This window comes from Bos indicus, chromosome 2 (assembly GCF_029378745.1).
Source record: "Bos indicus isolate NIAB-ARS_2022 breed Sahiwal x Tharparkar chromosome 2, NIAB-ARS_B.indTharparkar_mat_pri_1.0, whole genome shotgun sequence".
NCBI lineage: Eukaryota > Metazoa > Chordata > Mammalia > Artiodactyla > Bovidae > Bos > Bos indicus.
In genome coordinates, this window is record NC_091761.1 from 63,030,401 (window position 1) to 63,057,378 (window position 26,978).

The 26,978-nt window shown below is 45.0% G+C and overlaps 1 protein-coding gene across 6 annotated transcripts in view; it reads right to left on the reverse strand.

Moving 5' to 3' along the window:
• Positions 1 to 26,978, reverse strand: part of MGAT5 (alpha-1,6-mannosylglycoprotein 6-beta-N-acetylglucosaminyltransferase) — a 397,375-nt gene that overhangs the window by 277,148 nt on the left and 93,249 nt on the right. The gene's annotated exons all lie outside the window — the stretch shown is intronic.

The window sequence follows — 26,978 nt, forward strand, 5'->3', positions numbered from 1 at the left end:
TTTAAGCCAACTTGTTCACTCTCCTTTTTCACTTTCATCAAGAGGCTCTTTAGTTCTTCTTTGCTTTCTGCCATAAGGGTGGTGTCATCTGCATATTTGAGGTTATTGATGTTTCTCCTGGCAATCCTGATTTCAGCTTGTGCTTCATCCAGCCTGGCATTTCACATGATGTACTCGCATACAAGTTAAATAAGCAGGGTGACAATATACAGCCTTGATGTACTTCTTTCCCAATTTGGAACTGGTCTGTTGTTCCATGTCCAGTTCTAGCTGTTGCTTCTTGACCTGCATACAGATTTCCCAGGAGGCAGGCCAGGTGATCTGATATTCCCATCTCTTGCAGAATTTTCCACAGTTTATTGTGATCCATACAGTCAAAGGCTTTTGTGTAGTCAATGAAGCAGATGTTTTTCTGGAACTGTCTTGCTTTTTCGATGATCCAATGGATGTTGGCAATTTGGATCTCTGGTTCCTCTGGCTTTTCTAAATCCAGGACTGAGGAAACACAGTCTTGGAGGGCACAAACAAAACCTTGTGGATATACCCTTGGCAGACAAGAAATCATTTTTCCTTAGTGACTTAACAACATTTGGAAAACAGGGATATTTAATATAAAAAACTGAGTTTCTGGCAGCTCCTGAAAAATGGGACTATCTGGTCACACTAAACCCTTTCCTCTGAGAGGACTTTGGCAGTAGTGTTGGGCATAGCCCTCCAATTTTCCATGGAAACCATGCAGACTTCTTTATATATCTGTTACCTGCCTAGCATTTAAGTCTTATACTAAATGACTGTAAGATCTAAGGAGGGCAGGCCACGTGTTACTTTTATTCATAAGCATATTTCAACACAGTGTCAGGGGCACAGTGACCAGCAGCTGGGCCTGCTGGATACTAGGCGCTTGGTATCAAACACTGTGCTAGACCCTCTGTACACACCACTTCATTTCATTCTTACCCTTTTGAAATAAACGCTCATCACTTTACATGATGTTCAGAGAATTAGCCAACTGCCCTTTCAAAGCTCACCCAGCTAGTAGTACTGATCCCAAGTTTATGTGATTCCAAAACAAAGGAGTACGGAAAAGCAAGTAAGTGTATAAAGAGTTTCTCATTAAAAACAAACAAACAAAAAAACAAAAAAACACACACAGCAGGAGGCAAACACTCTGGTTTCCCAGATGCAGTTTTTGTTCTACCTCTGTCAACAGAAAGTACACACTTTATAGGGTCATTGCTTCTTTCTTCTGTAAAACTCTTAATCTTGCACCAAGAGACACGAGCAAGGTCTCACTTATCTTCTGAGATGGACCACACTCTATGGAAACTTTTCCTCTCAGGGCCGCTCTCACTTTCTGAGATGGTCTGCCCTCTGTCTGTGGAATATCTTTCTCTCAAGGATCCTCTAGCTTTCTGAGACAGTCTACACTCTATCAAATGCCTTTCTCTCAGTGCCTCTCTAGCCTTCTGAGATCTTCCACACTCTGGAATGCTTTCTCTCAAAGCCTCTCTAGCCTTCTGTGTGTTCACACTCTATGGAATGCGTTTCTCTCACGGTCTCTTAGCCTTCTGAGATGGTCCACACTCTGCCTGTAGAATGTGTATCTCTCTAATTAAACTCTTTCAGTTTAAAAAAGAGAGAGAAAGCCAAGAAGAACTACCTCCTAAATCTTCAAATGGGTTAATTCAGCTATAGGGATTAGTGACCATGCTTCCAGCTAGGCAATTCAGAAGGAAAAGCATTCAGCTGAAACATAACATGCCTTCAGTGTGAGATCACAAGACAAAAAGTCACATAGGGAAGTCATACCCCGGAATAGGAAGTAGGGATCCTTAGCCAAGGGGCAGAGCCCAGAACAAGCACTCAACGACAAACATTCTCTCTTGGGCTACATACCAGCTGACTGGTAACTGAACAAGTGGCTATTTAAGCTACTTGCTTGAAAACACAAAAAGTGCTATCCAGTCACAGTTTGAGGAGGCATCACAGAAGCTCCCAGAAGAGGTCAGATTCTGGTAAAGGTCTAAAAATAACTTTATCACACAGGGCTGTCCACCTATCACTATCTACTGAGATGGGTGACACCTCAGCAGTAGGACAAAAATCTACCCACTCTTTTCTCTGGTTCTTATGAACCACAAGATATACTATGAGATGAAATCACTCTTTTAATGTTTATCCTCCTGGACCAGACTCCTCAGAGTCAGAACCAAGGTCTTACTGCTTGAACCCCCAGAATCTTCTACAGTGATTTCCTACGGTGGGTATGAGTAGGTAGTCAAAAGGATTCTTTTTCTGATCTACACATTTGCCTCAACACTCACAGCAAAGTACCAAACAAATCACATACAGATATATATTACAGATACATACATATTTATTTTATGATAAATTCTAACACAAAGTGGACTATATATATTTGTGTTAGAATTTATCATAATAGTGATAGGAAATCAGAACCAAATCTGATGCAGAGAGGGGCCATGACCATGACACAATGCCTCAGAGAGATATGACTGCTGCCCGTGAAACATGCTGAGCCTAGAACCTTGCTCCCTGAACATTCATGTGCCTGTGAATCACCTGGGACTCTGGTTATTCTGTAGATTCTGAGTCTGTGGGCCTCAAGCATCTGCACTTATTCTTTGTTGTTTTTTTTTTTTCTTTTTGCATTTAATAACATTTTTTTATCACAGTTTTTTTAAGTTTTTTTTTTTTTGCTGTGGATCATTTTTAAAGTCTTTATTGAATTGAATGTGTTACAATATTGCTTCTGCTTTACTTTTTTAAACTTTTTATTTTATATTGGAGTATAGCCAATTAACAATGTTGTGACAGTTTCAGGTGGACAGCAAAGGAACTCAGCCATACCTATACATGTATCCATTCTCCCCCAAACTCCCCTCCCATCCAGGCTGCCACATGACATTGAGCAGAGTTCCCTGTGCTATACAGTAGGATATTGTTGGTTATCCATTTCAAGTACAGCAGTGTGTACACGTCAATCCCAAGCTCCCTTTTTAAAATTAAAGTTGATTTACAATGTTGTGTTAACTTCTGCTATACAGCAGAATGACTCTATTATACATACATACATTCTTTTTAATATTATTTTCCATTATAGTTTATCCCAGGATACTGAATACAGTTCCCTGTGCTATACAGTCAGACCTTGTTGTTTATCCATCCTATATATAATATAGTTTGCATCTGCTAGTCCCAAATCCCAGTCCTCCCTCTCCTAGCCTTTGGCAAACACAAGTCTGTTCTCTGTGACTGTGAATCTGTTCCTGTTTCATATGTAAGTTCATTTATGCTGTATTTTAGATCCCACATATAAATGATATGCTTTTTAATAAGTGATAAATAATTTGGTATTGGTCTTTCTCATTCTGACTTCCTTCACTTAGTATGGTGATCTCCAGCTGCAAGAGTCTGCATTTCTGATAAGCTTCCAGCTGTGGCCAACACTGCCAGTTTGTGGAGCGCCTCTGAGCAACAAGGATCTAGGAGCTCCAACAGGGACCCTAACCGCCTTGGTTCCTTGCAGCCTACACTATGCCCTAAGGAGCTGGGGTGACAGACAGCAGAGGGCAGAACTGATGAGACGTGCTCTAGATGGGCAATTCCTAAGGCAATGACCTTTCCCTTTTATTTCATTCGAGCTCTGACAATCCATCAGCAGTCATCCCTAATGGGTAAGAATTAGTATAGGGCGGGGGGAAAAAAACCTCTCAAAAACAAATTTCAAGCACCTTCCTGACCACTCCTTGTGCGGCTGCCACAGCTGTGGTGATCTGGGCCATGAACCTCCAGATGCTGGTGAGGGCTTTATCCTCACTAGAAATGGGTATCTACATGCTCCTGCAGCCTCTAGTCTTTTCTCCAGATCATACATTGTTAACTTCCAATCTCTTCTGTTATTAACTCACTCAGTCATGTCCCATTCTTTGCGACCCCATAGACTGCCGTATGCCAGGCCTCCGTGTCCATCACCAACTCCCGGAGTTTGCTCAAACTCATGTCCACTAAGTTGACGATACCATCCAACCATCTCATCCTCTGTCACAGGGAAGCTAAATACTGGGGGGCCACAGAATCCAAGGGGAATCTGAAAAAAGCTATGAACACTCTCTGCTCCCCAAATACCCAGACACTAAAGGTTATTTAACATTTCAGAGGTTTCAAAGACGGTGCTGAATCTATAAAAGGAAGCCTGTGCCCTGTCTTCTAGAAGCTGTACTTCAAAAAAAAAAAAAAAAACAGGTTAAGACTCAGAACACTTTATTTTTAAAATACAAATCCTTTTCTACAAATACTCCATGGAAGATATCATGTCCCTGTCTCTGGAAACTTTCTGCAGATCATAAAATGCCTGCAAACAGGCAACATGCCTTGTTACAGAGCTAGATGACAAATGAATGAAAGCCCAAATTTCAAGACAAAGCCACCAGCCTGGAAACAATAACTGTGATGGCCACTACCCCACCCACATTTTCTTAAAAGCATGCAAGAGATGCTGGAACTTGTTCTGTTCAGCCACAGAGGACTGTAGGATGGAGGGGACCAGAGGAGAAGCAGAGAGGAAAACTAATTAAAAAGCAAATGGGGAAAAATGAGCTTGGAAAGGGCTCACTGAACTGCTGACAGCCTAGAGTGCGGAGGTGAAAAACAAATGCAAAAGAGATTTGGCAGAATCCAAAAAGAGCAGGATCAGAATGAGAAATGAGGCCACGACCAACTCCCAGCTACAAGTCAGAGAGAGGAGTCAGAGTGACATTTGCGTGGAGGAGAAAAGAAAAAGTTCCCTGAATGAAAGGGGAGTGAACAGAGTGGACTGAAGGAGAGAGAGAGATAAGGAGGACCATGGACAGATAGCTGCTGCAGAAAATAAAACATGGCAGCATCACAGTCACACACACAGAACAGCAGAGAATCTTAATAAAAAAGAGGGAGGGGACAATGAGCAGCCTAGGCCATCACAAATCAGCTTAAAATTACAAATGAAAGCCTACCTGGTGCATGGAAGAATTTGCAGGCACCTGCAGGAGCGCCTCCCGGGCCCCACCCTCACATCACAGGCCAGGTGGCTCCTGCTCACTAATGTAGGAAACGACAAGCCAGAGAGACACCCTCTTATGCTCCTTTCATCTGAGCCACTGATGGTGGAGACAGGTCATTTCACTGCGGGTAGAGGTGGGGATGTGGGAAAGAGACTCAGTGTGAATGCAGGTGCCTAAGGACAGGACTTTGAAACAGAGCTGCATCTGGAAAGTAAAGTTTCCTGAAATGAGAGGCTGTGGGAGAACCAGGATCCCACGGCCAGGCGTGAAGATGCACAGCACTGCCCTGCAGTGTCACACAGAACAGAAAGTCCCACTGGCCACTCAAAGACTCGTGGACTTCTCTGCAGACCTTCCTTCCAACAAGGGGTATGCTGTTGTTGGTACCTGTGCTGTGCTTCTGTAGACTCTGGGGGTGTGTGTGCATGCACACGGGTGCACGCTCAGTTGCTCAGTCCTGTCAAACTCAGTGACACCCTATGCTTCTGTCCCTTACAAAAGACAATGGACTCAGCAAGAGCCCAATTACAGGCGTGATGCTGAATGTTAAGGCGGCTAGCCAGTTAGTGTTTACCCACTACCAGGCTCCACTTATAGCCTTTTTCTTATACAAACTCATTTATTCCTTTTGGTCACCCCGGAGGCACCATCTCCACTTTACAGATGCAGGACCAAGAAAGCAACTCGCTTGCTGAGGTCACACCTCTAATAAGAGGCAGGGGGCAGCATTTGAACCCAGGACCCTTAACAATTTCACCAGCAGTTCCCAAACTCAAGGGGCTTCCCTGGGGGCTCAGACAGTAAAGAATCCACCTACAGTGCAGGTGACCCAGGTTCGATCCGTGGGTCAGGAAGCTCCCCTGGAGAAGGGAATGGCAACCCATCCAGTATGGGAGAATTCCCATGGACAGAGGAGCCTGGTGGGCTACAGTCTATGGGATCGCAAAGAGTCAGACACGACTGAATGACTAACACTTTCAGCCTTTCCCAAACTCAAACTTTTCCACTTTACTGTCCCTTTAGAGATTTAGTCTTCAGTCATTTTTTCAGGACACCCTTTGGCCAAAAGAAGTAACTAAGAAAAGCTCCACTTACCAAAGCATTAGGTCCAAACAACTTTGTGGTGGTAGTGAGGTGGCAAAGAGAGCTATTTTCCTCACAGTTACACAATATCCTGTGACTTTCACTTAATCTCGTAACTTCCTTGGGGCACCCCAGGGTGCCTCAGCACACAGTTTGGAATCCACAGAACCACACTTGCCTGCCTTCCTCCTTCTGGTGAGGAAAAGGCATCAGCCTGCAGTAATCACACTGGCTGTTCCTTCCAGTACATGTGTCAGAGAGAAAAAGAAGTCTGCCGACAACTGCCCTCTGGCTGTCAGGAATGGCTGTGCCCTGAGCGCTCCGAGCTGCAGGGTCCACCTGGCCCACTCGCTCTCCTGCCACTTCACCCTGATAGGGACCCACGCCTTCCAGAACAAGCTGCTAAGGTCCTGCCATCTGCTTTCCCTTCCGTCCAGCCATTTCCTGCTACCAGCTCCTGGGTGACTTAGTTCCTCTTCTGAGCAGTCTCTCCACCCACAGAGAGACCTGGTTCACCTCTTCCTCTGGGGTCAAGGCCCACTTTGCACACAAGATTTGCTGGGCGACTCCAACCGGCCGTCTTCATGTGTATTTCCCCCACCCCTTTGGTGATGAACTTTTGCAGGATGGGCTCGTATCTCACTCATCTTGGTGACTTCCTCAATGACTCTGCACAGTAAATGGCACACAGTCTTTTGAGTTTTCATTAATAAAGAATGGAACAAGAGCGAAGGATGGGTTGAGGGACCATAAGGAGGATTATGGGGTGAATGAAAAAAAAGGATAAATGTAGGAGATGTCCACACACCTTGCAATGAGACTCTGTAGCAACTCTCACCAAGATGAGTCTCCATCTTACCTTTTGAATCTGGATACATGTTGCACCTTGCTTTGCTAATAAATGTGGTAGAAGTCAGGAATGCCAGTTCTGAACCTGGGCCTCAAAAAGACATTCATCGCATGCTTCTGCTTATCCTGTAACCTGGATCAAACGGCTGCAAGAGGGCAGGCCATGTGGAAGGGAGCCCAGCCAACACTGGCTGGGACCTGGGAGCCTTTGCTGCAGTGTTTGCACCTGGACAAATATCTCCCAAACAACAAGATATAGAGAAACTATAAGGGACTAAAAATAACTGTGAATGTATGAGTGAGTGAGTGAAAATCACTCAGCTGTGCACAACTCTTTGCGACCCCATGGACTATACAGTCCATGGAATTCTCCAGGCCAGAATACTAGAGTGGGTAGCCTTTCCCTTCTCCAGGAGATCTTCCGCTGGGGCAAATTATGGACAAAAAAATACAAAAAGACCAAAAAACCCAACTGCCACTTCTGAAGAGCCCAGAGCAAAAGCAGGGTACTGTGCATGCCCCTGGCACCCAACACCACTACAGGGTGGTGGTAAGCCACCCCTCCGGCCACAGCCCTACCCTCACCCTATGAAAGGAACCAGCTCACCCTCCCAGTAAGGAGCAAGTGAGCAAAGGAACCTGTTACTTGTTTTCACTCCCCTCCTGCTGCAGCAGGGGCCCCAGTAAAGTCTTGCTTGAATTTCTTGTCTGGCCTCTTACCAATTTCGATTGATTAAGGAGGCCAAGAACCCTGGTTAGTTACAGTCTCAGCTGAGACAATCCTGGACCAAACTCAGCCAGCCAACACCCCCCAAACATGTGAGAAGCCAGCTAAGAACGGCAGACTGACCCCCTAATCACTACATGAGTGAACCTAGCGGAAACCAGAACCACCACCCAACTGACCCAAAACCCGGGAACACCAATAAAAGACTTAGTGTTTTAAGCCGCTAAGAGTTGGGATAGCTTGTCATGTTGGTATGACAATGGCTGACTGTTGATGAACAGTCTAACTTAGGGCAGTCAAGTCCCTAGAAGGCAGGGGTTGTGAGTGTGTGTGTGTGTTGAGCACCCACGTTATTGAGCAGATTGTGGGCCCATCTTAGGAGGTTATCTCATGATCTATTGTCAGGTATTTTTTGTTTGTTTGTTTGAAAAAATGAGAGTTTTATTCATGAACACTTAGATGTTTACCAACATTATATATATATTTTTTTTTTAAAAAGACTGGTTTCATATCAGTCTTTACAATCACACTCACATCTAGAGAGAAACACTGTTGTAAGGGATTTGAACAGAGTGTTTCTGAATTTTACAAGGGATTTACTTGAAGTTAGGTGTGCATTCATCATTACCCTCATCTGTAACACTACCTCTCTGCTTTGTGATCAGCTTTCTTGAGGAAAGAAAAGGGCAGAAGAGGAAAGAACCTACTTCCTATTATGCCTCCTAGAAGCCAGCAATAATAGTCACAGCCAGCAGGTATTCACACCTGTCTTACCCACCCTCTCCACTTGCATCCTCTGCCTGGAAACCAGCTCCCAGTGCACCTAAACAACCATTTCCGGTGATGATGTCAAATCCTTTTGAGAAAGGGCAAGGCATAAAAACATTTTTCAGAGTTACAACTCATTCTTTTTTTCCTTCAACCTTCCATGCTTTCCCCCCTTCAATCAACATATTGCCTATTTGTGCTTGGCACTGAGGAAACCAAAGACCTGTCTTCTGCCCCCAGGGAACTCCAGTCTGATTGACCTAAGAGGCCTACTTGTCTCAACAAAAGGCTAGATAAGAGCCCATCCTTATTCCTTCTGGCTATAAACGTCCGACATTTACAGCAGGTGGTGAGCCCTAGGGCCGGCAATCTAAAATGAGAAAGCCTAGTGACCACCCCCTCACCCCTACCATGGTGGCTGTCCCATTGGTGTAGAAAGCCTCTAATCTCAACCCCATTTCTGAGAGAAAGAAGGTCCTTGTGGAGGGTGACTGCTGCTTTTGTTGTAGGAAGGGGGAGGTGCTAGCGAGAGGGATTCTGGGAAGTGGACGGACACGTGGTTGTCTCCTTTTGACCTTTCCCGAACTCTTCCAGTTGGTGGTGGCTTATCAGTTCCGTATTCCTTACCAGGATCTCCTGTCATACAACAACTCATGGGAATGGTTACTAAAGGGCCTGGCCAGGGTGGGCGGTTTCAGTCAGTGTGCTTCCCCTAACACTTCGATGGCACATGCAGTGTCTCTCCATGATGCATTTCCTCTGGAAGGCAGCTTTCAGTTCAATTTTTAGGTGCCCACACCCACTTTCCCTTACACTTTTCCAGGGAACCCTAGTCCAGCAAATTCTCAAGGCCTGAAAGCCTTAGTTTCACACATACAAAGTAGAGAAGGAATGAGGTTGAATAAGTTGATATGACATGAAAATCCAAAGGCTGGGCACAGTCCCAAGCACCTATCAGTGCTCACAAGTGTTTGCTTTCCTTCCTTTCAGCTACAAAAACACAGGTGCTACCCTACACACACAAACAAACATATACACACTCACACTCCTTCAGGCCATACTTACCCCCTTTTGCCCAATATAATGTCACATTGGTAATAATAGTAGGAGCATAATGTTCTGCAAATCAGATCCCCAAAACACAGACATTCATTCAACTCTTACCCAACATCACATGGGGTATGATCAACATGGGAACCTTGAGGCTCCCACCAACCTCCAAGGGCATTATTCTTACTAGAAAGGATCATGACAACCTTCTGAACAATCCACAGAACAACTAACAAGCGAACAAGCCACTGGGGTCCCAGCAAACAGCATCTCATTATCCCACTGAAGTCAGTATTCTGCCAAGTCCATAGTGACTTTATTTTCTGGCAAAAGCATCTTTATGCTAAGCAAGACTCCGGACATGTCCAGGCGAGGGATCCGATCTATTCAGCTGGCCCTCAACTGTCAAGCACAAGATGGATCATGTCTCCTGCTCTCGAGACCTCACCCCCCGCAACTCCCACCTCCCTCATTCCCTGAGCATCTGAGCTGGTCCCTAGATAAAAACAGCCACAGCAAAAGGAGCAACATAAAAAACGATGCCAAATCTGTCTTCATTAATCACCTTCCTCTGCTGGTGTGAAACTCTCAGGAAAAGAGCCGGAGAATGACTCAGATAACCCGTTTACATAAGGAGACCTGAGTCTCTAACGTGCTTCATGTACCAACACTGTTTCCTAGTGAGTCTTTAATTTCCCCTCAGGATCTCCACGGTACATTCTTTAGATCATTCAATTGCCTTGACAAACAGAAAAACTTGAATTCCATTCTAGGAAGTAATACTACAATGTGCTTTCAGGTTGTCAGGGGTTTTGAGCTACTTCATCTTCATTTTTCTTCTTTGGAATCCTTCCATCCTGAAAGGTATTCGTGACAACAGGGGAATTTCCCACTCAAAACCTGAAAATCAAGTTTGGTCTCACCAGACCTGGATTTGAACAAGATTCAGACTTCTCCATCTTCCGCCCGCTGACTCCTCTGGGTTGTAAATGCCCACGGTGGGGACTAATCAAGTCAACTAGACCAAATTAAGCCAGCCTGACTTAGGCCTTGTTCCTTATTTTTGCTGATCTCACTGCAACCAACCATACAGTGAACAGAATGGTTATTCAGTACAAGACACCGACTTCACACGCTTCTCCCCTATAGAACAGCTGGGAGATGGTGGGGTCTATTAGGAAACATCAGCCTCTTTGGAAACTTAAAAAATTATGCCTGCCTAAGGCTGCCATCTAAAACTAGTGAGGATTACAAAGTCCATTATAAGCACCAAACAAAAGCACATAACCAGGTCCTTTGGAATCAAATACAAAGGATGAGATTAAAACCACAACATAATACCACTACACACCCACCAGAATGGCTAAGGGGAAATGGACAGGAAATAGTGTACTGAGGACACAAGGGAGGTCGGCTCTCACCCGCTGGCCAAGGTACAAGCTGGTACCACTATTTACAGAAACTGGTGGTTTTCTCACACAGCTGAGCATGCATACTCCCTGTGATCCAGAAATTCCACTTCTAAGTATATAGTCAATGTGCAACGTGGCCCTATGTCCACCAAGAGCCATATACTTGAGTGTTTCCAGAAGCACTATTGAGAAGAGCCCCAAACTGGGAATTATCTAAATGCTCATCTGTGGTAGAATGGACCAATCAATGGCAGCATAGTCACACAATGGAAGACTCTATAGCAAAGAGAATGGATGGTCTACAAATATACACAATGATATGAATTTCATAGCACAACACTGAGCAAAACATGCAAAACCCAAAATAGCACATACTGCAGGAGTTCATTCATATAGAGTACACAGAAGCAGACCAAAGCCATCCGTACTGGTGAAGGTCAGGAGAGTCGCATGAGTAGGGAGTGACCAGAAGGGGTGAGACAAGGTGGTTCTGAATTGCTGGTGATGTTCCGTTTGTCTGTCTGGGTGGTTAGGTGGGTGTGTGCACTTTGTGCAAATCCACCAAGCTGTACACGTGTCATGGGCACTTTCCTGCACATATGCTGCTGCTGCTAAGTCGCTTCAGTCGTGTCTGACTCTGTGCGACCCCATAGACGGTAGCCCACCAGGCTCCCCCGTCCCTGGGATTCTCTAGGCAAGAACACTGGAGTGGGTTGCCATTTCCTTCTCCAATTCCTATGCATATATATATAAAATGCCAATTAAAAAGTTAAAAATAAAATCAAGGGTGGTGTTTTCTTGGGTAAGTCCCTGCTTGCCTGAGTGACTAGCCAATGCTGGTTGGCCAGTAGGTGGTGCTAAGGTTCTTGCTGACTGCTACTCTGGGACTGGTAACCAACTGGCTTAGGCACTAGCCGGTTTTGTGACCTGGGGCAAACTCTTTACCCCACTTGCCTGAACTTGTTAATAAGATTGGACAGAATGCTGGCTCAGGTTCCTTCGCAGTTCTATTTCTTAAAGATTATAATGTTGCCCTCCTCATCCATTCCTTCATGAGGTGGATAGGAATCACAGGGGAAGGTGGCTGGGGTTTAGAATCCTGCTGGAACCAGAGGGAGCACCTGGAACTGACCCTCTTCATCTTAGAATGCAAGATTTAAAAGGACAGAGGCCCAAGTCTCACTATCCAGAAGCATTTGATGTTTCCAAAGCCAGTCCAGTCTCTGATTAGACAAAATGGCAGGCACCTCACCATCTGGATCTGCAATTTCAACCCAAGAGCTCAATTTGCTGCTCATCTGTCACTTGCCTCCTTTTCTTTCCTCTAGGAAAAAGAGTCGATAGGGTATAAGCAAAGTGATACTTTTACACAAGTCAGCAGCAAAGGCCCTCTGAAAATAAAGTGCAAATATTCAAAAGGCTCATCCATATCGGGCTCCTCCAAGAACAAAACCTATCTCAATGTCAAAGAGAAGACAAGCCAAACATTTTGCACCTGTGCTGACTTCAGCAAATCAGCCTTCCTCGCCCAGTGAGGCCCAGCACTCAAGCTGGTTCGTTTACCCACACCGCTCGCTCCCTCTAGAGTCTCAAGGTCTTACTGACATCCTCCCTTGCCCTGGTTTGACGCAGCACAACTGAATAATGAAAGGAGTATTTGTGAAGAAGAATGAGAAGATGATGTGGGTGGGGAGGTGGACATAATGCAAGAACCAGGGAAATTCAAGTTTTCCCCACAATTTTCCATGTAAAATAAAACTTTTGTTTTGGGGAGGGAAGTTGGAGATGCTCCAAATTTCCAGAGAACTCTGATTCTACATTCTCTCAAAGCTGGACAAGAGGAGGCCAGGAAGCAAGGCGATCATATCAAGGTGTTTTATATTGTACAAAGAAGCCAACCCCATATACAACTCCCCTGACCCCCTAAAAGCAAGAGGAAGAGGAAGACAAGTGACTGCTGGTGACACACAATTGCAGGACAGGCCTTGGTCTTCCCGTGCACACGGCCTTCACGCTGACAGAACAGAGACCACCCAGCAACACTGCTCTCAAGACCCTGGCAATATCTGATGCTGATCACAACCCAGGGGCCTTTCCCTACTGATTCTCTTTATTATTTAATTCTTCTGTTTTCCCCAGAGGCTGAAAGTAAGACCAAGTTTTATTAAAAGACTATCACACAAAAAGTTTTTAAAAGTTTAAAGCCCAACTGAGAAAGGTCAAACAGAGTTTTGTTTATTACATTTTTGCTTCACTTGAATATTGAGTTTCATGGTCTGGTAAGGGCCCTGTTTTGACCCTATTTCCATAGTCATTCCATATAAAAGTAATGTAACTTTTTCCATAGCTTTATTCCCAGTAGGATAAAGATGAAGGTTTGTTGGGGTTTTTTTTGCGGGGGGTGGGGGGCGCGGCGGGGGGGGGGTCAGTGATGAGGGGAGCAGGTACACATCTCTGTGTTATCTATATTGTAAATACTAGTGTTGGTAACTAAACTCTCTTGCTTGCTGGGAATATCAGCTTGTCCACACCCCGGTGGACAGGAATTCTATTTGCAATGCTTCTAAATAGCTAACCAGCCATCTTCTTAGCTGCTAAAGCTAAACAGAAGTCTGGCTGATGACTCTATCTCCCTAGAGCACCAAACCCCCAGGGCAGTCAGCATAGTCTAATACAGGTTTGTTCCCAGCGTCGTACAGGTGCACTCTGAGAGGACACATAATATCCAAACACAGTCTTGATTCTAGTTGTTCAGTAATCATTTCAACCCGTACACACACCAAATGTGTACCTTTGTATATGTTGTCAATTAGGAATTAGGATAAGGCCAAATTAAAATACATGATAAATTTATTATATATAAACAAAACACTCTTATTAAAACAAGAATAAATTTGAAGAAAAAATGTTAAGTAACTAATACAAGTGGCAATAGGAAGATGGCAAAAACTATGCATGAAGTTTGGAAAATACTGATCTGCTTTAAAAGAAAAAAGTCCTGCCAAGATTCAACGAGCTGTGGTTCCACAGTTGCCTGTCTGTGTCCTTGGGGGTCCTCCACCTTCCTTCCCTGGGCAGCCATTGCTAGAAGAATGACGGCAACGAAGCTGACAGGGTTAGGGCAGGGTGACAAGTGCGAAATCTTCTAAAAGAGAACACGAGGGCTTTTTGCCTTCAATTAAGGTGTGGCTACTGTCCAGCTGAGTCTCATGGACCAATATAGTTTGGATACATACACCGAAAGGGTAATAGAGTGAAAGCTTGAGCCTCCGTAGAAGCTCCCTGAGCTGTGGAAAGTCATCCTGCCAAGCCTGCAGGCACGGACCTCCCGAGCTCTGCTTGGTGGTGAGCTGGGGAGAGTAGATGGTGGCGCACCAACAATACATATCGTTGAGGCCTGGAGTCTGATCTCAGTGGCAACCATGCCCAGGATTCCCAGGAAGAGAGAATGTTCCAAGGTCATTCATCACTAGGCTCTCAAGATCACTTTTGAGCCGGGAAGAAGCAAATGACCAGTATCTCTGGTGAGCAACTATCTTTTTTTAACCTGTCAGTCTCATCCTGGGGTTTGCCATGTGCCTTGAGAAAGCAAGCTTGAAGGCTGAAACTTGAAGGTCTGATTGGCTCAGGGACTGGAAGAGGAGTATAACACCAGGTGGGCAAGTTAGGTTTCCCAGAGAAGACCTATTTTTTCACCTTATATACTATTGTTGACACATTATTGACTGGCAGATTTCTGCAGAAACAAATGCCTGTGGCGTGAATACGTCTCCAGTTAATAATGTGTTAAGTAACTGCCCACCATCCATAGTAAGCAGAAAATGTCTGCCTGCCCCCTAAAAAATGCCCCTGTCCTAATCCCCAGAACCTGTGAATATGTTGCCTTACATGGCCAAGGGGAATTAAAGCTGCACACGAAGCGTGCAGGGTGGGGATGGGTGACTTAGGGGAAGGGGATGAAGAGGTACAAGCTACCAGTTATGAAAGTCACAGGATGTAATGTACAGCACAGGGAGTGTAATCAATAACATGATAACAACTCTGGATGGTACATAATCTATAAAAAATATTGACTCACTATGCTGTGCACCTGAAACTCATATTTTAGGTCAACTATACTTCAGTTAAAAAGAAAATACAAAATTGTATCTGGACTTAAGGTTGCCAACTGGATGATACTGAGACGATGAGGCTAGATTATGCAAGCGGGTCCATAAGGGACCTTACATGTGGAGTCGTGTCAAAGTCACAAGAGTCAATGTCTAACAAGCATCAGGACAGATTTTTAAGATGGAAGAAAGCCACCAGTAAGGATGGCAGGCAGCCCCCAGAAGCTGGAAAAGGCAAGTTAGCATTCTCCCCCAGACCCTCTGGAAAAGAACGCAGCCCTGAACGCAGCCCTGCTAGCCATGAATTTAGTCCAGAGAGGCTCTGTATTAGCCCCCTATTGCTGCTATAACAAATGACCACAAACGTAGTGGCTTAAAACAACAAAGATCTATTCTTTCAAACTGCTACAGTCCAGAAGTCCAAACCATTCCATCAGGAGGAAACCAGGGTGTCAGGACCCCACTCCAGTGCTCTTGCCTGGAAAATCCCATGGACGGAGGAGCCTGGAGGGCTGCAGTCCATGGGGTTGATGAGGGTCGGACATGATTGAGGGTCGGACACGACTGAGCGACTTCACTTTCACTTTTCACTTTCATGCATTGGAGAAGGAAATGGCAACCCATTCCAGTGTTCTTGACTGGAGAATCCCAGGGACAGAGGAGCCTGGTGGGCTGCCGTCTATGGGGTCGCACAGAGTCGGACACGACTGAAGTGACTTAGCAGTAGCAGCAGGATGTCAGGAGGGCCCTACTTGCCCCCCCACCCCCACCCACCACCCAGAAGCCTAAGACAGAATTTGTTGCTTGGCTCCTCCAGCTTCTGGGGGCTGCAAGCATCCCTTGGCTTGTGGCTGCATCAGGCCAGTCTCTGCCCCTACAGTCACTCTGCCTTCTCTCCTGTCTCTGTGTCATCTTCTCCTGACTCTCTGTGATAAGGGTATCTGTGATAGCATTTAAGGCCCATGTTAATAATCCAGGATAACCTGCCCATGTTGAGATGCTTAACTTGTATCTGCAAAGTCTCTGTCTCTTTTTCCATATTTGTTGTTGTTCAGTCACTAAGTCATGTCCAACTCTTTGCGACCCTATGGACTGCAGCATACCAGGCCTCCCTGTCCCTCACCATCTCCTGGAGTTTGCCCAAGTTCATGTCCATTGAATGAGTGATGCTATCCAACCATCTCATCCTCTACCACCCTCTTCTCCTTTTGGCTTCAATTCTTCCCAGCATCAGGGTCTTTCCATATAAGGTACTGTTTATAAGGTCTAAGAGTCAGAGCCTAAAATGTGTGGAGGGCATTATTCAGCCTACCACAGACCCACTTCAGACTTCTGACCTCCAGAACCTTAAGACAAATGTGTGCTGTTTTAGGTTACCAAGTATGGTCACTTGTTACAGCAGCAATAATAGGAAACTAATAAGCTCCTGGCTCTCAAATGTGGGCTACAGATGAGACAGCCTGGATGAGAGAAAGGAGCTAGCCCATCCCTACTAGTGACATGCTGGGGGGCCTTTGTATCTAAAGATGACACCCTTCTCACCCCACCAGATGTGAAAGACTGCTAAGATTCCGCAGCAGGTGGCCAACAGAAGCTTCGGAAATCACCCTTCTCTCTTTCCTTTCAACTACTGAATGGTTCTTAAATAAACTTTATGGTAATTCATAAAGCAAAGCTTAGGGGCGAGAAAAGAACTGCCATTCATTTCCAGGAATTCCTCTATCATATAATGAGTAGGCTCCATCCACAAATGTCAACGGGTTTTGCTCACAAAGCCAATAATCCTTACCACAAATATAAGATAATATAAGACCTTGAAGGACTGTATCCCTCAATTAGGAATAGCCTCTTCTGATAGCTTTCCTATCCTTGCAGGGCCAGAACATCACACTTCCCAGCACTCATTCATCACTGTTCTTTCTCAGGGAAGGTTATACTGCTGAATTTCTCTCTGTAGGGGTTTCTATTTACAGAATTGCACCTTCTCACTGATCAGCCTTCAGGACACTATAGCAATTCCTGGGCAGACTCCTATCCTATCCCAGAATCCACCATGCTGGCACACCCATAGGTTCTGTCTCCAGCCCTCTCCTCTCTGGGTTCTCTCCCTTAGTGAGCGTACCCTGTCTACAACCTCAGATCCATATATCCAGCCTTGACCCTCACCTAAGAGAGCTCCAGCTCCAAACGTCCAAATGCCTCCTCCACTTAAACGTTTAGAATCTCCCCAATTGGGCCGGTCCCCAAACAGGGCTGCTAGTTGCACAAAGAAGCATCCATCGGCTTCATAAATGCCACCACGATCCACCGAGAGCTCTGATGAAACCCACAGCTTTCACATTCACGATCTCTCCATTCCTTCTTGCCCCTCATATTTAATTCATCAGCAAGTCTACCAGCCTCTATCTCCAATATTTTTCCCAAGTCTGAATTATTTTTCAATCCAGTTCAAGCTCCCCCCACTTCCCAATCTGACTATGGGTGTTTGTTAGTTGCTCAGTCGTGTCCGACTCTTTGTGACCCCACTAACTTTAGCCTGTCAGGCTTCTCTGTCCATGCAATTTTCCAGGCAAGAATAATGGAATGAGTTGCCATTTCCTCCTCCAGGGGATCTTCCCCACCTGGGGATCAAACCGGGGTCCCCTGCATTGCAGGTGGATTCTTTACCGTCTGAGTCACCAAGGTAGGCCCATTCAGACTATAGCTATTGGCTACCTGCTGATCCTCCTGCCCCAGGCACTGTTGCCTCCAACCTGACCCTCTACCCTCCTCAGGGCTGTTGGTCATCTTTCTAAATCAGAAATCCAATCCACCCCACACTGTGAACTGGCTTCCGGCTACCCACAGACTCACACTTGACCTCGATCCTGAGGCGATCTGGCCAGTGCCTAGCCCACAGGCTCTCTTCCCCTTTGCTCACATGCACACACACTAGCCTCTGTCCTCATCTGGAACGTGAAAGGTTTATCCCACCTCCAAGCCTGGGTGCCTGCTGCCCCTCACCTGTGAATGCCCATCCTCCAGATCTTCGCATGACTGTCCTCTTCCATGCTGAGGCCTCACCTCAAAGGTTTAAGCATAGGGGAAAAGACCCTTCAGTCACCCATTTTTCTACTACCCTACTTTGTCCTCTTCAGAACAGAGTACCCGAATAGGTCTTCACTGTTTGCGGATATAAGTGTGGTGCCCTTCTGGGGGAGTACATGCTCACAGAGGGCAGGACTCTTTACCACGGTCTCCCCAGTGCCTGGCATGTCTTGGGGACACAAGGAATACTTGGTCACAAGCTGCTAAGAGTTTTACAATCTAGTCATGTCCGACTCTTTGCAACCCCATGGAATTCTCCAGGCCAGAACACTGGAGTGGGTAGCTTTTCCCTTCTCCAGGGGATCTTCCCAACCCAGGGATCAAACCCAAGTCTCCTGCATTGCAGGTGGATTCTTTACCAGCTGAGCCACCAGTGAAGCCCTTACAATCCAAGGGTAATATCAAATCATCTTAGTCTCTTTTAGCTTTTTTTTTTTTTTATACTATTTTCCCTTTTCTTTAAACTGAAGTATAAAAGACTCATAATGCTATCTTTGTTTCAGATGTACAGCAAAGTGATTCAGCTTTATATATACAGATCTATTCTTTTTCAGATTCTTTTCCATTGTAGGTTATTACAAGATACTGAATATAGTTCCCTGTGCTATAAAGTAGGTCCTGTTGATTATCTAATTTATATACATTAATAGTAATGTGTATGTTAATCCGAAACTCCCAATTTATCCAATCTCTTTGAGAAAGAATGATTTCCTGGGTTCCAACAGGGAAGGCATCAAGAGCCCCCCCCCGCCACACACACACAACATTCCCATCCCCTTTCCCGGCTCCTCTGCTTTCTTACATTGTATCCCATTCTCTGCTTCCTACCAGCTAGCTGGCTTCCTAACCTTTCATTTTACATTGTTCCTGCTTCTTCATAGAGCTCAGTGGGTCACTATACTTGCTAACAACAAAGCTTTCTCTTACATCTCTCAATTCCTCTTCCTGGGAGACCATGTCCCTGGCCTGAGTATAGAAGGAGAACACCCAGGCAGAACTAGGAGTTCTAGTACTGAGATGAAGAACTCCTCCCAACAGTTGAGGGACCAAATGCATCTCCATTCCTTCTCCCTGAGAAGATGAGTACGTGACCACAGGATCATCCCAAAAGGGTGGGAGGGGTGTCAAACCCAGCAGATGGTGGGAATCAAGAGGACATGTGAAATGAGAATGAAGATTAGGGGAGAAATGAATCTCTGTGTAAACAATGTGATTCATTAAGAAAAATTAAGCAGTGCAAGGACACGTCTGATCCTTCCTTAAATGCCTGTACAAAGGCTTGCTCTTTGGTGGAAGGCTTCCTCTTGGCTCACGTACAACAGCTCCAACTTGTGCTAGGTAGTAAACATGCTATAAGCTTTTGCTCAAATCAGAGCTAATGCCTACAACACGCCTGCAAAGGAACCACAACCTCCCTTTCCAGGAGAAGGAAAAGATGTTCATAATGGTGTAAGGACAGTTTATCTGGGAGGCATGACATGTATGGTATCAAGGGCCGATAGCATACATAAAAGGAAGCTTTTAGGGGCCATGAAAATGCTTTCATGTTTTGTTTGTTTTTAATAAGAAGGGAAAAGTGAATATAGTTCACCCTGAATGCAAATATTAAAATATACGCAATGCATTAAAATGAATGCAATCATTAAAATTTTCCGTACTTTCACATAGGAAGGGGTCTGTTAAACTCAATGTACCTGGGGCCCTCAAGAGTCCTAGGGTGACTCTGAAGAGGTGGAGTGATATACCTACGGTCACCAGAAGCCAAGAGCTGAGAAAAGGCCAGACCAGCCCTGCTCTCTTTCAGAACACCACTCATACTTTAATGTCTCATGGAACCCTGAAAACTCCCAGGTTTTAAAATGTCTCCATCAATTTCCTGAAAATGCATTTTTTTCAATGCAAGAATCAAGGAGCTATATAACACAGGGAACTATATTCAATATCCTGTGATAAACCATATGGAAAAGAATATGCAAAAGAATGTGTGTGTGTGTGTATGTGTGTGTAGACAGATCTCTCTCTCTCTCTCTCTCTCTCTCTCTAATCACTTTGCTGTACCACAGAGGATGAGACGGTTAAATAGCATCACTGACTCAATGGACATGAATTTGAGCAAACTCTGGGAGACGGTAAAGGACAGAGGAACCTTGTGTGCTGCAGTCTAAGGAGTTGCAAAGAGTCAGACACAACTTAGCAAATGAAACAACAAGCAGAAATTAACACAACAAAATTAACACAAACACTTTGTAAATCAACTATACTTCAATAAAATAAATTAAAAAAAAAAGAATCATAGACCTAGAAATGTACCTTTCAGGACTCACCAAATATCAGACCATTCCTCCTGTGCTTGGAAGACGAGTTGTTCCTAACGTATTAAAACAAGTAGGCTCTGAGTGTTCCTATTCCCAGGACTTTCTTCAGGGAACCCTCAAGGCAAATAAAGACTGATTTTCAAACAACTTGTTTCAAAGCTTGTCCTGGGACTAATAACTGCTCTGCGATGACGAGGCACACTCCTTAAAAATGTAGATTCCATGGCCCTGGGGCTTCCCTGGCATGTTAGACAGTAAAGAATCCACCTGCAATGCAGGAGATGGGTTTGATCCCTCAGTGGGGAGGATCCCTTGGAGAAGGGAATGGCAACCCACTCCCATATTCTTGCCTAGAGAATTCCATGGACAGAGGAGCCTGGCAGGCTACAGTCCATGGGGTCATAAAGAGTGGGACATGACTGAGCAACTAATACTTTCACCTTTATACTTTCCAGGGCCCCACCCCCAGACCTGCGGATCCATCAGGGTTAGAGACTAGAAATCTGCATTATAAACAAGCACCGCAGGGGAGTCTGATCTACTGTGGAGATTAAGACCCACTGATTAGGCGCCCAGATGGGGACAAACTACCCCTTGCACAGTTTCAACATCTTCTAAATTTTCGCAGAACACAACTGAACCAAGACTTACTTTCCTTTTTCTCAACTTTACCACAAGCTACTAAGCGTTAAAAAAAAAAAAAAAAAATTGTATCACTGATGACAAAACCACTCCTGGAATATGAGTCACCTAATCAACCAGGTATTTAGGGTTGTTAGATTTATTGGTGATATTACCAGTACCTACAGGGATCTGACAATGTCATCTCAACTCATTAGTACAGTTGGGTCCAAGCATTTAGATAATGAAATACCTATTTGAGTATGCACTACTTTCATTTCTTTTTCATATTAGATAGGAAGTTGCATTGTTTTTTTTTTCCCCCTCCGATTATGTGTGCTAGTAGGTTCTATCATCTGTGACTTGCATTACACATGGCAAAGAGAGCAGGACAAAATAACTGTTATAGAAGAAGACAATGGGCCTTACAGATTAAAATTTAACTAAAAAAATCCTGGCTAAAAGGTACTCTTTGAGATGTTGCTGCCAGTCTCACTAGTAGGGGAGGTCCCAAAGGACACTGCCCAGCCATCCATTTACCCACATACAAAAAAGAAAAAAAGCAATGAGCAGGGCTCTGGGGACTGGCAGCCAAAGCAGACACCTACAGCAGCACCTCTATCCAGGAACTGAGCCCTGGGCCAACCACAAGGTAGACAAGCTGTATGAAAAAACAATAAACATAAAATTCTGGCACAAGGTTGCTGGGGCAGGAGGCAGGGGATGGGAGAAAGAGGAATAGAGAGATATGAGTTCCTGGCAAGTCCAAGTCCTTGGGTTGGGTGGTTTCAAAGTTATTCAATAACAACAACAATAGCAACAATAATAATAACGCTATGAAACTAGTTGCATTTTTCATTAGTATCAATAAACTACTGTATCATAGAAAGGAAAATGATTAACCCAGCAATAGTACTAAACCCTGGCAGCTTGCATAACAGACAAGAAGCAACATGTTAGTACAGAGCCCTTTAAGCCTGAGAACTCATTGGCAGCTTCTAAGAGGGATGGTGAGTAGTCACTGTTCTCATATTAATAAAAAGAAATTAAAAAAAAAAAAACCCAGCAGCAGCAGGCACTTGGCACAGGGAACACGGCCTCCTGAGCACTGTGTCAGGCAGATAAAGACGCTGGCGCCTGGCGGCCACCAAGGCCATCACAGGCCACCATTCTGTTTCCTCATTAGCATCGTGCAGCTGTTACCTCACTAGACAATAACACCCGCCCTGGGGGATCTGACAAGCACAGGTCACCCTGAAGGCGAGGGGAGAGATGGAGCCAAAGACAAATCATAGAAATTGTTTCACCCTGACTGGAGCTGTCACAGGTTGACTAGACACGGCAGAAGATGGCGACTTCTTTTCCGAGGGCCTCTGGAGGATTCAAAAGGGCACTGGACTGCCTGCTCTTCCCCCCTCCCTCCCCATCATCTCATCTTGCCTAACAGTTGGTTACCTAACGTAGAAAGATATAAAAATAGGAGAGAGGGGAAAGTAATTTGCTGCTTGTGGCCAAAACCTAAGAGAGGAATCCTCCCCTATGCTATTCCATCATAGCAGAAGAGCGGACAAGCCCCTCTTTGGTGCCCCCCAAAAGACACATCTTTGTGCCCCCACTGACCCCTGGATCTGCCTTTACATGATCACTTAAGACTTCACTGTACCTACTGATTCACAGATGCACCTGCCCAACTATGTCAGAGAGGATTCAAGAAAGCAAAGACCACATCCTCTCCATTTTTCAGAAACAGCACCAGGAGTAAGATCGGGCACAAAGTAGGTCTTTAATAAAAGTAATTGAACAAATAAGTACAACAGATAAGCTCCCCCAAACTGAATCCATTTTTTGTGTGTTCAAACTCCAAAGCAGCTTATGGAACACCTAGGCACTGACGTGACATAAAGTCCACGACTGTGCATTTTATTATCCTATATCATGCATGACCTTTAAAGTCTTTATGAGCCCTGGTGATAACTGACAGGAACAGAAGAGGAGGAGATAGAAAACTCTAGGCACAGCCCCAGATGGGGACGGAAAAGGAAAGGAGGGTTGAGAAAGCCGGCCACAGCTTCCAGAATGTGGAGACCCATGATCTGCTCCAGGCACTCTTGATTCAACTTCTTTTCTCTCTCCCTCCAGAATCCAGAGTCAAGAAGGAGTATTAGTTAATATGCCAACACAGGGACAGACAGGCAGCCAGGGATTGGCCTGAACTCACCTTTCCACGGCAGCTCCACGAGTCAAGATGATCACCAAGTACAGCTTCTACAGTGGCAGATAAAGCCCTTGCTTATGTTAGGATGAAGTTATCAAGGAAGGGAGAATGGCATGGCATGTCACTTCTAGGAAGGATATCAAGTGTATAACCTGGCACTTGGATCTCAATGCCCACATACAAGTAAGTAACTCAGCCTATTGGCCCTGACAGAAATGTGAGGTTGTTGGCACAGACTTCCTTAGGAGGTCTGTCTTCCTTATTCCAATGACGTCCATTACACTGCAGGGAAAATTCACAGCTCCTTACCCTGGCTATATGCAGACTATCTCGGTCAGCCACCTTCCCCAACCTCATTTCATCCTACTCCTCACTCCCCACCCCCATCTTTGGTGATGAGAACAAGGCTTACTGCATAGTAAGTGCTTAACTATTCCCTCAGTGAATAAATAAATTGAGAAGGGCTAACGGTCAACAGAGATGACATTGAAAAACACTTGACCTGTACCAAATTGGGTTTATCTGATTACAATTAGAGAGGGAAGGTCAAAGAGGGGCAGAATAGAAAAGAGAGGGAGACTAGTGGCACTGCTAATTGGCAAGGACAGCCCTGGTCCAGGAATAACAGCTGTGTCCCTGCAAAGGCAGCAACACTGCAAAGATGAGAGAAATTTCCAGAACTCACAAAGGAAGCTGATGTCAGGGGACCTCCAAACAGCCCTGTCTGAAGCATTCAGGCTGAAAGCTACACTCCCTTGGCAGAAAATCTCTTGAAATCCTTCAGGCATGACTATTAACGGTGTCCTTATCAAGGTCAGTCACCCACATATTTCTGGAACACTTCCCCCAAATTGTGACTTTCTCAGCCCTTATTGGGGCGGGGGTCGGGGGTAGTGAAGGGGCAAGAGGATCAGCTAAAACAATCATCTTTGTCCAAATAAAAGGCTAACAGCTATGTGCAAAGTCCTACATAATCAACTCTTCGTTTCAGAGAAGTTTACCTAAGACAGAGAAAACAAATTTTCAGGTATTCCAGAAACTTACTTCTAGTCAACTGCTTTAATGATGCATGAAGTGTTATGTTTGCCAGACTACAGAAGTTCCTTGTGGGCAAGAATGTTCAATTCTGCTATCTGCTCCATTTCAACAAAAGCAGCACGCAGTAGGTACCCAATCAACACCAGCCTCCCTTAAACCAGCAGGGCCAATGGCAACAATGAATACCAGCCATTATGCAGAGCCATTTCCCAAGCAGAGGATTTTCTGGATCACCTTCCCAAAGTTGAAAGTTCAAATAGTAAGGGAGGAGAATAAACAAAGCAAAGGATTCTAGGTAAACCCTAAGAAAATCCTGAATGACTAAGGGAACAAAACCACAGAATGAATATCTGAATGATCAAACAGTTGGGAAAAAAAAATCACAGAATAAAGACATGAAAGAGTTGTTAGGCCAGCGTGCAGAATGGCGTAAAAGTCATCATGTTTCTCTCAACAGAGATTTAATCCTTCAGTCCCCACAGAGTGAATGGAACAAAGAGGTACAGGCTACTGTTTTTAGAAAAAGAAAACAGAGCATGCAAACAAAAGGCAGCTGCAGCCAGCCCTGAAATGCCAGCTTCCATCAGAAACCACCCTGACTGTCCGCAGGTGGCACAGAGGAAAAGTGGCTTTCTGTCAAAGCCCACAGCTTCTGTCCCACAGCTTCAGCCACTTGACCCTGACTCCCTCCAAGAATCCTCCAAGAATCCAGCCCCATCCCACAAGATTTTGTCTCATGAGATACACAAGTTTCTGAGTCCTACCAGCAAGCAGGAAAACATACTGTCTTCCCATGGAAGGTGGAGGATGGGGGGCAAAGAAGTGTAGTTAAGAAAGGAAGGGAATTTGCTTCTCTAAGATTCTAGCCAAATTACGTGCAAAAGATTTCCCTAACGAAACACTGGCACAGTCTAAAACCTCCAGAATGGAGTTTAATGTTTACTTTCCAATCTATCACCAATTTTGGAAGATATGAAAGTATTTAATTTCCCTGAAATGGTACACATGCAACATTTCCTGGTGTGCTCATTTTTACCTTCTGTTAACCAAAATGTTTTAAGACAACTTAATATGCCATGAGAATACATTTCAAGGGAGCCTGGGAGCTGCACACAAATATCATTCATTCAGAAAATAAACTTTTGTCTCCTGAATACTTACTGAGCATCAGAAACAGCCCAGCGCTTTGCACTTACAAGTTAAGCTGTAATACAAACCCCTCAGTGGAAGGGGCAATGAGATACAGTTCAATGAGATGAGTTGTAAGTAGTTAAAGGAAAGGTCACAAAGCAATGGGTCCCAAACCTGGCCTATTGTTAAACCCACACGGAGGCGGTGTTGCTTAAATGTCCATTTCTGGCCATCAGCCTAAGAACCTGCTAGAGCTGGTCTACTGTGGTGGATTGCAGGAACCCACAAATTTAACCAACCCCTCCTTCATGTGATCACAAGGCAGGTTTGGGAGCAGCTGCTATAGGAGGCATGGCAAGGGTGAGTTGACTGTGCTCACCCACACCATGTCAACTCGAAGTCTATAGGCAGCTTTGTACCAAAATGCCCACAAGTTCTCATTAACTCAGCCACCTTGGAGGGAGTCCAGATGGCCCAAGACAGCCCAGCCTCCCATCCAGCTGGACTCTGGAGCAAAAGGAGTACTCCCGAACACTTCCTGGGCATTGCTGCCAGTAGCTTGGCAGTTCTGAAGAACGCTGGGTCAGAATGCTAGAAATCTTCAGAGCAAGATATGTGCATGTCTGCCTGGGCACTTGCATTGCCCATAATGGTGAAGGTCACGGAGGGCAGCTGGAAGCCAACTAGAAGGCTCAGGGAGTTGGAAGAGGCAGACAGAGAGGGTAAGGCCTGTTTCATTTTTCACTCTGAGAAAGTAGGCTGTGGCTAACCTTCTTGATGACTCAGGGGTTAAAGAATCTTTTATTTCTAGTTATCAACAGCTTCAGCTGCTGAGGACAAGGTCTAAATAGGGCTATGATGGACTGCTAATGTTCACCCCTAACCATTCTCCACTCATTTCAAAGACTCAGAAATTGAGCAGAGCACCAGGATCTCCTGCAGTAGGTGGCAGGGGTAAGAGATGAAGAAATGTGTGCAACTTCTAGGCCACTAACTCCCCTTGCCCTTCCTCCCACACTTTATCCTCCCTTGTTCTTGTTTAGTCGCTAAGTCGTCTGACTCTTTGTGACCCCATCAGGCTCCTTTGTCCATGGGATTTTCCAGGCAAGAATATTGGGGAGGGTTGCCATTTTCTTCTCCAGGGGGTCTTTCACTACTCAGGGATTGAAACCATGTTTCCTGCATTGCAAACCAATTCTTTACCACTGAGCTACCAGGGCCAAATGACAGAGAGAAACCCTGGAGATGCAGCCCAGTGGAAGGCGTTCAGGCCCCTTAGCAGAAGAGAAGTGCTGCTCTAGTCCACTTGAGTAAAAATCACTGCAGATGGTGACTGCAGCCATGAAATTAAAAGATGCTTTCTCCTTGGAAGAAAAGCTATGATCAACCTAAACAGCATATTAAAAAGCAGGGGCATTACTTTGCCAAAAAAGGTCCATCTAGTCAAAACTATGATTTTTCTAGTAGTCATGTGTGGATGTGAGAGATGGACTATTAAGAAAACTTAGCA